This window comes from Alligator mississippiensis, chromosome 1 (assembly GCF_030867095.1).
Source record: "Alligator mississippiensis isolate rAllMis1 chromosome 1, rAllMis1, whole genome shotgun sequence".
NCBI lineage: Eukaryota > Metazoa > Chordata > Crocodylia > Alligatoridae > Alligator > Alligator mississippiensis.
The window spans coordinates 1,332,055-1,344,762 of NC_081824.1; the positions used below are offsets into that span (position 1 = coordinate 1,332,055).

General features: G+C 62.4%; 1 long non-coding RNA gene across 1 annotated transcript in view; it reads left to right on the plus strand.

The window, feature by feature from the left end:
- The window catches only part of LOC109285738 (uncharacterized), an 86,328-nt gene that overhangs the window by 61,216 nt on the left and 12,404 nt on the right, over positions 1-12,708 (plus strand). The window lies entirely within an intron of this gene.

Genomic DNA, 12,708 nt, shown 5'->3' on the forward strand with positions numbered 1-12,708 from the left:
TGCTGCTTGTCTGCCAGCCCCAGCCCCCTCCCTGCCCCGCAGCCCAGCACGCTGGGAGCTGTAGTCCTGCCTTTGTTGCCAGCCCTGGGGAGAGGCCAGCGGCCCCTGGGTCCTCTCCCCAGGGCCGGGGGCCTGCGGGCAGGTGCTGCGGCTCTTGCACGTGGGAGGGCCGCCTCCCCACCCCTGCTGCACCACGGCTGCAGTGGGGATTTCGGCTCCGTGCACCGCGCCTGGGATGCTGACAGCCCAGGCAGCGCTTGGGATAGGGCGTGAGGGTGGGAGTGATGCCAAGGGTCCGTGCATCGGCTGGCAGAGGTGTGGGGGTCATCTCCAGCTGCCCGGCTGGGGGCAGGGGGTCACCTGGCCCAGGGTCCTGTGTGCTGACTGCCCTCCAGACCCACATGGGGCGGAGGGGGTCCTGGCACCCGGGGGCCTCCCTGATGCACCCAGCACGGACCCGGCCCTGCACGGGACAGAGGGGAGCGGCGACCTGCTGCAGGGGTCCCTGCTCATGGGGAGATGAGCCCAAGGGAGGCTGCGCCGAGCATCCATCCATATGGAGAGGCCAAGCTCAGGCCTGGAGAAACGTGTGGGGGAAGGCTGGGGGGACTGGAGCTGCGGGGTCAGGCACAGCTGATCCGGGGAGGTTATTCTTCACCTGGTCCCTACACCCCGCCAGGGTGGCTTCATCACAGCCACGTGCACGTGCACAGGTGTGTGCAAGTGTGTGCATGCACACCACTGCCCGCCGTGCAGAGGACGCCACCATCTTAGCAATGAGACATCCGCCCTCGACGGCTTGGCTGCTGCCTGCCCCCCAGCCGCGCCGCGGCCCAGGATGGAGCAGTGCAGCCTGGTGCTCCCTGCAGCCCCCGGGGTGAATCCGGAGCAGCTCAGGTGTCAGTAGAGGTGGACCTGTGACGTCTGCCCCTGCCCCTGCTCCCAGGCACAGCCCGCCCGAAAGCTTGGTCCTCAGGGACCATCCTACCCAGCGCCGCCGGCAACGTCTCGGCAGCACAGGTCTGGTCAGACCGTCTTGGGCACGGCAGGATTCGAATCCAGGGCCTTTGGGGGCCAGTGCACCGTTGCACCCTGTAAGCACCTCGGGGTGACCTGAGCACCCCTCTTCTGCCTCAGGAGCAGACAGGGGGGCATTTGGGGCAAGGTCATTCTGCAGATATCAGCAGTTTTCTATCTATGTATAGTCACCAGATGGAGCTTTGCCCCATCCTGGTGGGCAACCTCCACCTCGGGGCTCAGGGTGGAAGCAGGAGAGGGGAGGACAGGCAAGTTCACGCTTCAGACCTGCTGAGCTCGCATGCAATAAAAGGTAACAGCTTACTACTGCTGGCCGGGCGGTGGTAACCCCCTTAGCTCCAGCTGCAGAGGTCTGTGCTGGGGAGCTGGAAGTCCTTCATTTAAATCATGGGGGGGCACGGATAGAGAGAGGTCATTAGAGCCGAAATCATTAGGATTCCTGGAGAGGGAGGTGGGCCCGAGAGGGTGCCCCCGTCGCCTGCCCGCTACCAGCCCAGGAGGAGATCACCAGGATTGAATGGGGCCTTGCTGGACTGGACCGTTGGTCCAGACTGGGAGCGAACCGGGCGTGCCAGCCTGGTCGCCAGGTGCAGAACGTGACCTGAAACTGGAATGAGCTCAAAGAGGAGCCACGGCGCCGGCGAAGGGGAGCGAGGCCTTTCCTTATGAAAGGAGATTAGTGGAGCTTCTGGTTTAGAAGTGGAAACTGGGAGCGCTCTTGACCCGTTCCTTTCTGGGGTGAACATGGGGGAAGGGGAAGAGCTTTTTAGGCTGAAAACCAACGCTGGCATGAGGTCGTGGCTACAAACTGACTCTGGATCCATCTAGATTTGATAGCTAGAAATCTTCTTTCCACGGAGGGCAGTTCTGGAGTGGTCTTGTCTTGGAGAGAGTCCAGTGGAGGGCAGTGAAAATGGTTGTGGGCTGGGGGACAGGACTGGTGAGGAGAGGCTGAGGAAGTGGCCTGATTGAGTCTGCAGAAGGGAAGACCGAGGGGGATTGAATAGCAGCCTTCACCTCCCTGCAGGGGGGCTGCAAACAGGATGGAGCTGGGCTGCTCTCAGTGGGGGCAGATACAGGACAAGGAGCAATGGGATCAAGCTGCAGCAAGGGAAGTTGAGGTTGGATATTAGGAAAAACTTTCTCACAAGGAGGGTGGTGAAGCGCTGGGATGGGTTACCCAGAGAGGTGGTGGGATCTCCATCCTTGAAGGTGTTGAAGACCCAGGTAGACAAAGCCTTGGCTGGGATGATGCAGCTGGGGCTGGTCCTGCTTGGAGCAGAGGCTGGCCTAGATGTGACCTCCTGAGGTCCTTTCAAACCTCATTTTCTATAATTCAGGGAAAAACGGTGGGAGCGCAGAGCATCCCTTAGCCTGACCCGGGTACGTTTGTGGAAGGGCTGGTCTCACAGGACAGAGGCGTCTGGCATGCCAATCGGTGCGTGTTACGTGGGTCGTGTGCGGTTCCTGGGTGAGGTACAAAGATGGCTCTTGTCATGGGGAAGGTGTCTGGCAAGCCCATGCATCAGGGCTTTTGCTGGTTGCCATTAGGGGCCAGGAAGGAAGTTGCCTCCCTTCCTGGATGCTGCTGGCTTCTGGGGGATTTCTCCCCGTCCCTCTGAAGCAGCGGGATGTTGGCCGTGGCTAAGGCTGTGGGGTTGTGCCTGGGCTGCAGGATGCTCCTGCTGGTACTAGACAACTCAGCGGTTCCTGGCTGGGGGTGGGGGTCTTGCTTCTCTGCTTGAGGTCACACTGAACTTGGGGGTAGGGGCCGGTCCCTTGGATCAGCTCCCCCCCCGGACATGGGCAGCACCCCAACACCCGCGCCTGTCCCTGCGACTGGCTGCGGGGTGCTCTCGGTGCCTGCAGCCACGGGCGGGTGTGCAAAGGGGGTTAACAGTGCCTGCAAACACAGGGGTCTGGCTCAGCCTCTGCCCTCGTCCCTCCCTGCCCCACGCAGATGGGATGGGGGGTCTGGGGCAGTCGCACGTGTCCGCACGGCTCGGAATAATCTCCACCGCTTTGCAGGGGACCCACCGTGACGGGCTTCGTGGGCGATTAAACCTCTTGCAGTTAATCGAGTCGCAGCAGCCGCCCGCTCCCTAGAACAGGAGATTAACCCTTAATGAATTAATTAGGGTGTTTATTCAGCTGCCTTAATCTGAGCTGCGCAGCGTGGGCATGGAGCCCCTTCCCACCCCTTGGCGGGGGGCTGAGGCTCGGTTCAGCCCTCCGTGGGGAAGGGGACCTGGCTGGGCTCTTCTGCCTCCACGACTCTCTCGGCATGTCCCGAGCTGACGGGCACGGGCTGGGGGAGGCATCGCGGTGCTTTCCTCGCTGCCACGGGCCTGGCGCTGCAGTGAACGATGCGTGATGGTGTGGGGGAGCAGGGCCCTGGTCCGGGGCTGCAGGCTGGGCTGGGGCAGGGGTGTCCCGGCTAAGTCACGCTCCCAGCGCCCACGTCGCCGACCTGCTGACGGATCGGCCTGGCTCGTGTGCTGGAGACGTCCAGAGCATGGCACCGTCCGTGCCCAGAGACACCGGCTTCCCTTCTCCCCCCACGGGCTTGGGATCACTAGCCCCATTATGCCCCTCCACTCAGGATCAGACTGCTGCTGCGTTGGGGTAAGGACGGGACTTTTCCTTCTTCCCTTTTGCTCAGATGGGCACGGGCTGTGCGGGGTGGGGTTTGCTTTCCCCTATAGCTGGGGCACAGGCTCTGCCTGGGGTCTCTTGAGCACACATTAACCCCCTCTGCAGCAGCAGGACGTTGGCGGCTGCAGCCCCGTTTTCCTGGGGGCAGGGATGGGGGCGATGCCTGGGGCTGTGTGCGGGTGACGGTGTCGTGTGGCTCAGAGGTTGCGCGTGGGGTTTGTCCGGGCTGGTTTGCACGGGGCTGATCCTGCCTCAGGCAGGGGCTGGGCTGGATGTGACCCCGCAGCTCCCCGCCAGTGGCTGCGCACCCTCCGCGGCCCAGGGCACGAGAGGCCCGCCGGCGGCTACGACCGCTCTCCTGACACAGGACTGCACCCCTGCCCCTCGGGCCCTAGCGGAGACGTGCCCTGGGGAGCACGCTGGCAGAGCTGTCCTGGACGTAATTAGAGGCCTTCACACTGCTCATCCCAGCATCTCATCCCACCCCATCCAGAGCAGTGGGGGCAGGCAGGACACGGACTGGATTCCTGCTCTGGGCGCTTGTTGCCTCAGTTTTGCCCACCTGCAAAATGGGCGTTGCATTTGCCTGCCGCATAGGGGCACCGGGAAGGGGAAGGGGCAGCTGGGACGCCAGGGGAGCAGTGTGTTGTTGTAGGATCCCGGGCGAACACCGGGAGCAAAGACAGGCAGAGAGGCTGGCTGGCCTGGGAACGGGGCTGGCTTGCCGGGCTCCAAACCAGGCTGCTGCTAGCGGATGCACATTGCCTCCTCGCGCGCAGGCTAGCGCTAGCAGGACAACGGGGCTACGGACAGTGCATCCCCTGCCCTATGCACGGGAAAGGAAAGCGGGCTCTGAGCCGCCAGATGGGGCTCAGGACAGGATCAGGCCCTTCCACCCTGGGTGCTGCACAAACACTGGATGCACAGACACCCGCGTCCCAAAGGGCTGAGGGCCCAAGCACCCTCCTGGATGTGTGCCCCCCTGGCTGGCCCTGGACCCCGACCCTCTCTTGCAACCCGTCCTCATTGCAGAGCTGGTGCAGGATCAGCCTTGCTCGGGTGTGAGTGTCCACACTGCAACCCCCTCCTGGAGCCCTGCCTGCCACCCCCTCGAGGCACCAAGCCATCCGGGGACACGTCGCCAGCCTGGAGGGGGTACCCCACGGTGAGCTGAAGGCAACTCCCCTTTGCTCAGGTGGAGGTGGGGGCAGGACAGGAGGTGTGGCGGTGGGGGTTTCTGGGTGTGCGGCGCTGCACGTTGTGCTCCCAAAGCAGCCCGGTGCCTGCAGAAGGCGGCCGCTGCCTGGCGCAGGAGATGGCACCGTCAGGGGCAGCAGGGACAGCTCACACGCGCTGTGCTGACGCGTGGCTCTGGGGCTGGGCCCCTGCCTGGGGTGCACTTTGGACCCCCTGCCCCATCACTGGTCTTGGGGTGGTGCCGAGGAGCCGGGGGCTGGGTTTGCACGTGGAATGAAGGCTGTGTTTCCCCAAGGCACCGGCCCCGAGGCGGGATCTGGGGAGCAGAGGGGCGTGAGACTCCTGTGCGGATGCGATGCCCGGCCCGGCCGCGGCTGGCCTTGCCTCTCGCTCCCGGAGCCGGGCTGGCAGACGGGGCTCGGGGCCCAGGAGATGCTGGCTCTTGCCAGCAGAGGCCAGTGCAACCCAAGGCAGCGCCAGCGCATGCCAGAGCCAGGCAGGGAGACTTGCCCTCGTCCTGCAGCCTGGGCTCGCCCGTCCCAGGGGAGCATTACTCTCCGTGGTGGCTTGGCGTGGCGCAGACTCCAGAGGACTGGGCTGGGCACTGTGAGCTGGGGGAGCTGAAAGCCTCGAGGACCCCTCCTGCCCTGTGCCGTTTCCCCCTCCGCTGCCCCGGGGGCTCATGCAGTGGGGGAGGATGCTGGCAGTTTGGTCCGGAGGGATCCCAGCACGAGATCTCTGCAGCCAGGTGCTCTGCCATGGCCATGCGGCGAAGGACGACGTGAGCAGCGGTGCTGGGGCTATGCACCCGTGGGCACCGGTGATGGTTGAACCACGCCATCACCAGCTGCCAGGGAGGAGGGGGTGCTTGCAAGAGGCTTCAGCTGGAGCTTGGGGGTCTTGTCGATGGGCCTGGGGCAGGGGCAGCATCTCAGTACCGCCCTGCACCGCTGCCCCGAAGACCTGGGTGCCGGCAGGATGCAGGGCCCTGCAGCGGACGATGAATCTGGACTTGTTTAGCAGGAGCTGGACCTCGCCGTGCCGCCAGCCTGAGCGGCTCCCGCTCGCTGCGAGGGGGCCTGTGGCCTGCAGAAAGGTCTCTTCCCCTTCCTCTTCCCGAGGGGCTGAGCATGAAGTCTGGGGCTTCCCGGTTCACTGAGATGGAGTTTGCTGTGTCTGTCACGTAGAAGGCAGGGTGGATTTGCACCTTATAGACTAACCAAAGCAGATAGGCTGTATAGCTAGAGAGAGGGAGCTCACGAAATCTAGCTAGCTAGTGATCTCGAGACCTTTTCAGGGGTGCTGCAGGGGCCCGCACAACGTACGCCCTGCTAGGCTTGGAAATGCGATTCACCGGACAAAACTGGCGATTTCCAATAGAAATCCAGAGTTGTGGTCTCCTGGAGTCCTCTGCAACAGAAGAATCGCTCTGCTGGCTTTCTGCAGGCCAACGCGAAGAGCTGGCACTTTCTGAGGGAGGCCTCGAGCCTATTCAGGGGTGCAGTGAGTCTAAAAAAGGTTGAGCACCACTGGTCCCTGCCTCCCTGGTTCATAGCCCAGGCTCGTGGCTCTGTGAACCCCTGCCAGTTCCCTTCCGCTGCCTCCGAGCCCCGCGCGGTGTGCGCCAGCAGCGGCCGTGACCCGCGGGGCCGGGGTGATGTTCTGCTTTCCTCCGAGTCGTGGGGACGGGTGTTAATTGCTGGAGAGGTGAGACCCAACCTCTGCAGGACCCACTGCAACACGGTGGCTGGAGCTGCCTTCCTCCCTCCGCTGCCCCTCCAACCTCCAGGCCTTGCTGCTGCCGCCGGGCCGACCTCCATCCCCAGGCAAGCTCCTGGTCCAAGGCTCACTGGTGACTGAGATGGGGTCTGGATTGGGCCCCGGGGAGCATGGGGCAGACCGCGGCCTGGGAGCAGGAGCCGGGGCTGCATGGGTCTCGTCTCATCTCTGTTGCTGACTCGCCCAGTCCTGCTGTGCCTCAGTTTCCCCACTGGGAGAGCAGCGATGCTCTGGACCCCCTGCCTCTGTCGGCGGGGGCCGTGGCTCTGGGCAGCGGGAGGCTCACGCCCTGCTCTGCATCGCGCAATGACCCTTCGCCTTGGATCATGCGGCTGCAGAGAGCGGCCAGCACCCGGGCGCGATGCTGACGTGGGCGCAGCAGTAGCGAGGAGAGGTGCTGGGTGCTGCTCAGGGCTGTGCAGAGCTGAGTCACTGGGCAGGGCAGGGCAGGGCAGGGCAGGGCAGGGCAGGCCAGTGAATCACTGCTGGGAGGGAGCCAGGAACCGGGAGCCAGGCAGGCACAAGCCCCAGCCCTGCTTTTCCTCCCGCGCGGGCCCTTTGGGGCTCTCAGACGCCTGGCCCCCACCCCTGCCACTGGGCACGGGCGAGGGGCTGGAGGTCGCAGGGCAGGGGCATTGCTGCTTGAGTGCTTGGCGGGGACCTGCCTGGGCCAGGACAGGGGCCGCGGGCAGGCTGAGCCGTGGAGGCTGCGCAGCGGTGCCTCCAGCCAGGCAGCAATGCTGCCATGCAGCCAGCTTGCCCGGGCACGCTGCGCTAGCTGAGCAGCGCTCCTGCGACCGCCGAGCTGCGCCTTGTTCCAGCAGAACGGGTCCCTCCGGCCCCAGCTCGCTCCCTCTGTCGCGGAGGCTGGGCTGGCAGGGTACCAGGGGGCACGGGATGGGGTGCCCCAAACAAGCACCGGGGCTGCATTGCTCATGCCCCATGCGTGGTGCCAGGGGTTGGGACCTCTTTTGCATTGCACGAGGCCTCCACATGCTCGGTGCTGTACGCGCCGGGTATGGGACAGTCAGTGCCATGGCCAAGGCAGCACTGCATCAGCCCCACTTTGCACGTGGGGAATGGGAGCCCGGAGCAGCGAAGGGGCTTGGCCCAGCCTGCAAGAGGCTCGGGAGCAGAGCGGTGTGACTGGTGCTTGTCCACATCGCACATGGGGGAAGGCCAGGAAAGGGCTCCTCGTGCAGGGAGCCGGCTCGCTGCCACACTTGCACCCGTTCGGGCATGCCCTCTAGCCCAGGCAGGCGTGGGAAAGCTACTACCAGCTTGGCAGAGCCAGAGGCATCCTGGGCAGGAGCTCCAGAAAGTCCCAGGGCAGCTGCAGGGGTCACTTCACAAGATGAGCTCCTTGTTCAGCACCGGAAGAAAGCAGCTGGCTTGGACCCTTCCCCAGGGTGGCAGGGACCCTGCAGCAGAGCAAGCAAGAGGCCATGCTGCTGAGCGCATCTGCTCCCCAGGCATCCGGGCGGAGGTGGAGGGGGTGTAATAACCCCCGCTTGTCCCGGGTGTCTGGAAGGGGCTGGCAGAGGGAGAGGCACAGGATTGGGACTGTGTGAGGATGGCCCCATCCTTGCTTTCTTGCCTAGTCTCTGCTCCCTGCTCCTCCACGCGGGGGTTTCCTTCAGACTTCGTCCCTGGCAGAGCAGAGAGGTCGTGGGACAGACGCCAGGGAAGGGGGGACTTTCCGTCGCTGGAGGTGTCTAGGAGAGGGCGGATGGGTGCTGGTGGGGATGCTCTGGGTGCGGGATGCCTGTGCTCTGTGGTGGGGGTTTCCCAGGCTTCTGGGCGCTGCTGGTTGCTGCACGGGCTGGGAGGGAACATCCCCCTCCTGTTGCTACACGCCAGGGGGGTTTTCACTTCCCCCAGAGGCGCTGGGTGCTTTGTAGTTCCATCGTTTCTAGGGTCAGAAGGGACCTGAACAGATCATCAAGTGCTGCTGCAGCCTGGGCTGGGGATGGGGCTGGGCTGGGCCAACGCTCCTGCTGGCACCAACTCCGCAGGGTCCTGGCTGGAGGGTCTTGCACCTCCTCGGGCTCAGACCGATGCTGCATTGGGGGCAGGAAGGGATTTCCTGCCAGGTCACATTGGTCTGGACTGGGGGGTTGTACCTTCCTCTGCGGACTGGGGGGTTGTACCTTCCTCTGCAGTGGGGACACAGCCTTGCCCTGGGACCTCTGGAGAGTATATGAACCCCCTTTGCAGCAGCAGGGTGTTGCTGGCCACGGCCCCCTGCTTTCCCTGTGGCAGGGCCAGGTGTGATGTCTGGTGTTGTTGGGGGTGACTGTGTAGTTTTGCTAAGAGGTCAGACACGGGGTTTGTCTGGGCTGGTTTGCACAGGGCGGATCCTGCCTCGGGCAGGGGTTGGACTGGACGTGACCCCTGGAGCTCCCTGCCAGCCCCACGTGCTGGGACCCTGACTCTCATCCCCGCTCTGCTGAGTCGGATGCTTTGCAGTTCCTCTCTGCTGGGTGCTGGGTGCTGGGCAGCTCCCCGCAGCTTCCTCTTCCCTTCCTTCCTTCCTTCCGAAAGGGGCGTCTCTGCCAGCCTGGGGCCCAGCTCCTGCTGGGAGGGTGATGAAACACAGCTTCGTGTGGTCACTGTTGCTCATCTCCAGGATGAGCGTGAAGCAGCTCATCTGTTTGCGTGCCCCCAGCTCCCTCCATATGCCCCATCCAGTGAGGAGACGTCCCTGCCTTGATGCCTGAGCTGCAATGGCAGGTGGGCAGGAGGGGGCTCCAGGGGCTGCTCCCACAGCAGCCTTCATTCTTCCTTTAGTCTCCACCACTGCTGGCACTTTGATAGCCTCTGTCCTGGTCCGGAGGCAAAGCATGCTGCTCTGGTGTCTCTGTGGGCTGGGGTGCGGCCACCACAAAGGTTGGCACCGTGTGGACCTGAGGTCCCTTCTAGAGTGACCCTGTGTTTCCCTGTGTGCGTGCCACCCTCTTGCCCCAGCCCAGCTGGCGTTACTGCCCCCTGCCACGTGTTCCCATCATGGCTGGTCTCCATCCCCTCCCGACAGTGACACCCCCCATTGTTGGGGCATCAGGAATGACCCAGCCGAGCCACTGTTGATGGGCATCAGCCTCAGGGTTCCCCTTCCTCCCACAGCTTCCAGGGAGGAAGACGGCACTGGCTTTGCTCCACTGGCCCTACCTGCACAGCTATGCCACGCCTCGCTCCTTCCCTGCCACACGTTATGTATATGATACAATTGACTAGTAAATCGTGCAATAAATGTAGACTGGCCACATGGGCAAAGTAATTATCACACCATAAAAATGGCCATCCAGCTACAAAAATGGCCATCCAGCTACAAAAATGGCCGTCCAGCTGCAACAATGGCCGTCCAGCTACAAAGTTACCGCTTGAAAATGCACAACAGCTTTAGCTAGTTTCTATCTAGCATTCATCTGAATGTGTGGCAGGGTCCTGAGTGTCCCAGTGGGAGCAGGGGCACTGGCTCCATGGAAAGCCACATCACCGGGATGGGGGCCTCCACTGCTATAAGCTCTCCTATACGCAGAGGTATAGGAAAGCAGAACCCCCCAAGCTTGCAGCAGGAGCTGGGGCATGCGCCCAGCCACAGCTTCTCCTGGACACAACCACAGGCCGGGAGCACGGTCAGGTAGCAGTGTAGGAAGCCAGGGGATATGAGCTGGGAGCATTTCCTGTCTCTCCGAGTCTGGCAGGGAACACTGGGAAGCCAGGTGCGGTGCGAGGGTCTGGCTCTCAGCTTGTGGGACAGGCAGGGGTAGCCCACGAGGGCCAGACTGGTACAGACGCTCGGCTCCAGTGTGCAGCTATCTTCACAGCTGCTCTCAGGACACGTATGGCTGTGAGCGGGGTCAGGGGAGTGCTGGCAAGGGGAGGGACGTGCAATGCAACAGGAAGGAAGAGGGCACGAAAGGAGAAATAAGTCCTTGGGCTGGGAAGCCCCTTCCCTGCAATGCTGACTGCACAGAACCAGCCCTGCCTACCGCGGCTCACGGCTCCATTCTGCCTGTCCAGCCAGCTGACACCGTATCCTGCGAGCCGGGTGAATACAATGGAAACGTCTCTGCTTTCCTTCATACAAAGGCTGTTTTTCAGGGTGTCTGTGTCCTTTGACTGCCTGGGATGAGATGGAGACATGGCCAGAGCAAACAAAAGAGAGCACAGAGCAGGGCAGGGCACGGAGTGGGGGCTGTCGCCTGTCCCAGCGCCGAACGTGCCCAGTGCAAAGAGGAGCATGTGTGTCTGTGCCGTGGGGGCTCAGCTGGGGAGCGCTGCCTCAATTTCTCTTGCTAAAGTTTGAGACCATTGCTCCTTGGCCCGACCCCTGCAGCCACAGAGAAGGGCTATCACCATCCTCTCTATAATCACCCTTCAGGTATTTGCAGACTGTTATCAAATTCCCCTCTCCATCTTCTCTTCTCCGGACTAAGCAATCCCCATTCTTCCAATCTGGGTTGTAAGACCTGATTCTCAAACCTCAGATCATTTTTGCTGCTTTCTGCTGGACTCTTCCCAATTTGTCCATGTCCTTCTTGAAGTGTGGGGCCCAAAACTGGATGCAGGACTCCGGGTGAGGCCTCTCCAGTGCTGAATAGAGTGGAAGAATCACCGCCCTTGACTTGTAGGCAACACCCCGTCAACACGGCTCGGGATGATGTTGGCTTTTTTGCTATGGTCCACCGTAACCCCCCTCCCTTCCAGTCTCTTTCTGCAGTAATGCTATATGGCTGGAAACCTCCTCGTTTCCCATCCGACTGTATTCCTGGCCAGTTCGTGCCCATTTGTCCCCATGCCAAGGTTGTTCTTTAGCTCAGACAGCTCTTCTGCCTCTCATATCTGGGCAGGTCATTCTTCTGGCATCTTTTGACTCCTCAGTTTCCTTCCCAGAGCTTTATCTGAGGTTCCCTCCTTGGTGTCTCCTTGCTGACTGCCCTGTCCCCACTTCCACCCCGGTGGTGCGGTCCTTGTCCTTCTTGTTGCAGCTCACCTCCACGTGTTAGGGGATTTTCCTCGGAGGTTCATCGCTAGTGCAACCAGCCAGCACCGTTCCCAAGCACTGAAATGCCTAAAAAGAAGCGGCCGCTGCAGAGAAGTGTCCGGGAGGCAATGGGTGCAGGGTCTCCAGGCAGGTGCTAACTCAGGCAGGGAGCAGGGAACGGCTGCCTACAGCCTTTTGAATGATGGAGGACGCTAAGAGAAGGGTCCTGCTTTCCAGGGGCCACATGATCCCGGCTCCTACTGACAGCTGTTTTCTTGGCACGGGGTTAGGCAGGTTGCTGGGCCCAGAGAGGAGGACGGCAGAGGGGTCTCTGCTCTGGCCGCCATGCCCTGGAGAGCGCAGGATCCTCTCCTGTCTCAGCGCTGCCTCGTTCTGCTGAGATTTGTTCCCTTATCTGCACAAGTGTCGAATCCTGCAGTGCTCAGCCCTGGGGGAAACCAGGCCACTTCCAGTAGGACCTTCGACAGCCAGACGGGCCCTTTCTCCAGAGAGGTGGTTCCCCAGCTCGGGAGACACCAGCCCCGCCGGGAAGGTGCCAGCTCTGAGCTTTCAGATACCTCTTGACCACAGAAAAATCCTAAATGCTGCCAAGACAATGGTCTGGACACTGCAGGCTCCTATGGGAAACCTCTGGGCCTGCCCTGTGCATGGTGTGGAGGTGTTTGCACGCGTGAAAATGCCAGTATTGGGTGGCGGTCTTAAAGGGCCTCGTGCCGTGTCATCTTGGAGCTCAGGGAAGGGTCTTTATTGACTCCCACTCCTGGTGGGATCCTCGGCCAGGAGCTGGAGCTGGAGGAATAAGCAAACCCCCACGGGGGGAGAGCTGGCCTCGTCTTCCCAGGGGCCTGGGTCCGCAGCCAACGCTGCGGGAAGGTCAGGCCAAGGGCTGCGCTTCTGAGGCCGAGGGACCCTGCGGAGGGCACAGAGGAGTGGGAGGCGAACAAAAAGGCTGTTGAATAATTGAGCAGCTGGGATACCCGATCCAGCCTGCCCCCCCTCCCCACGCCATCTCCAGCCGCCCCGCGCGCCAC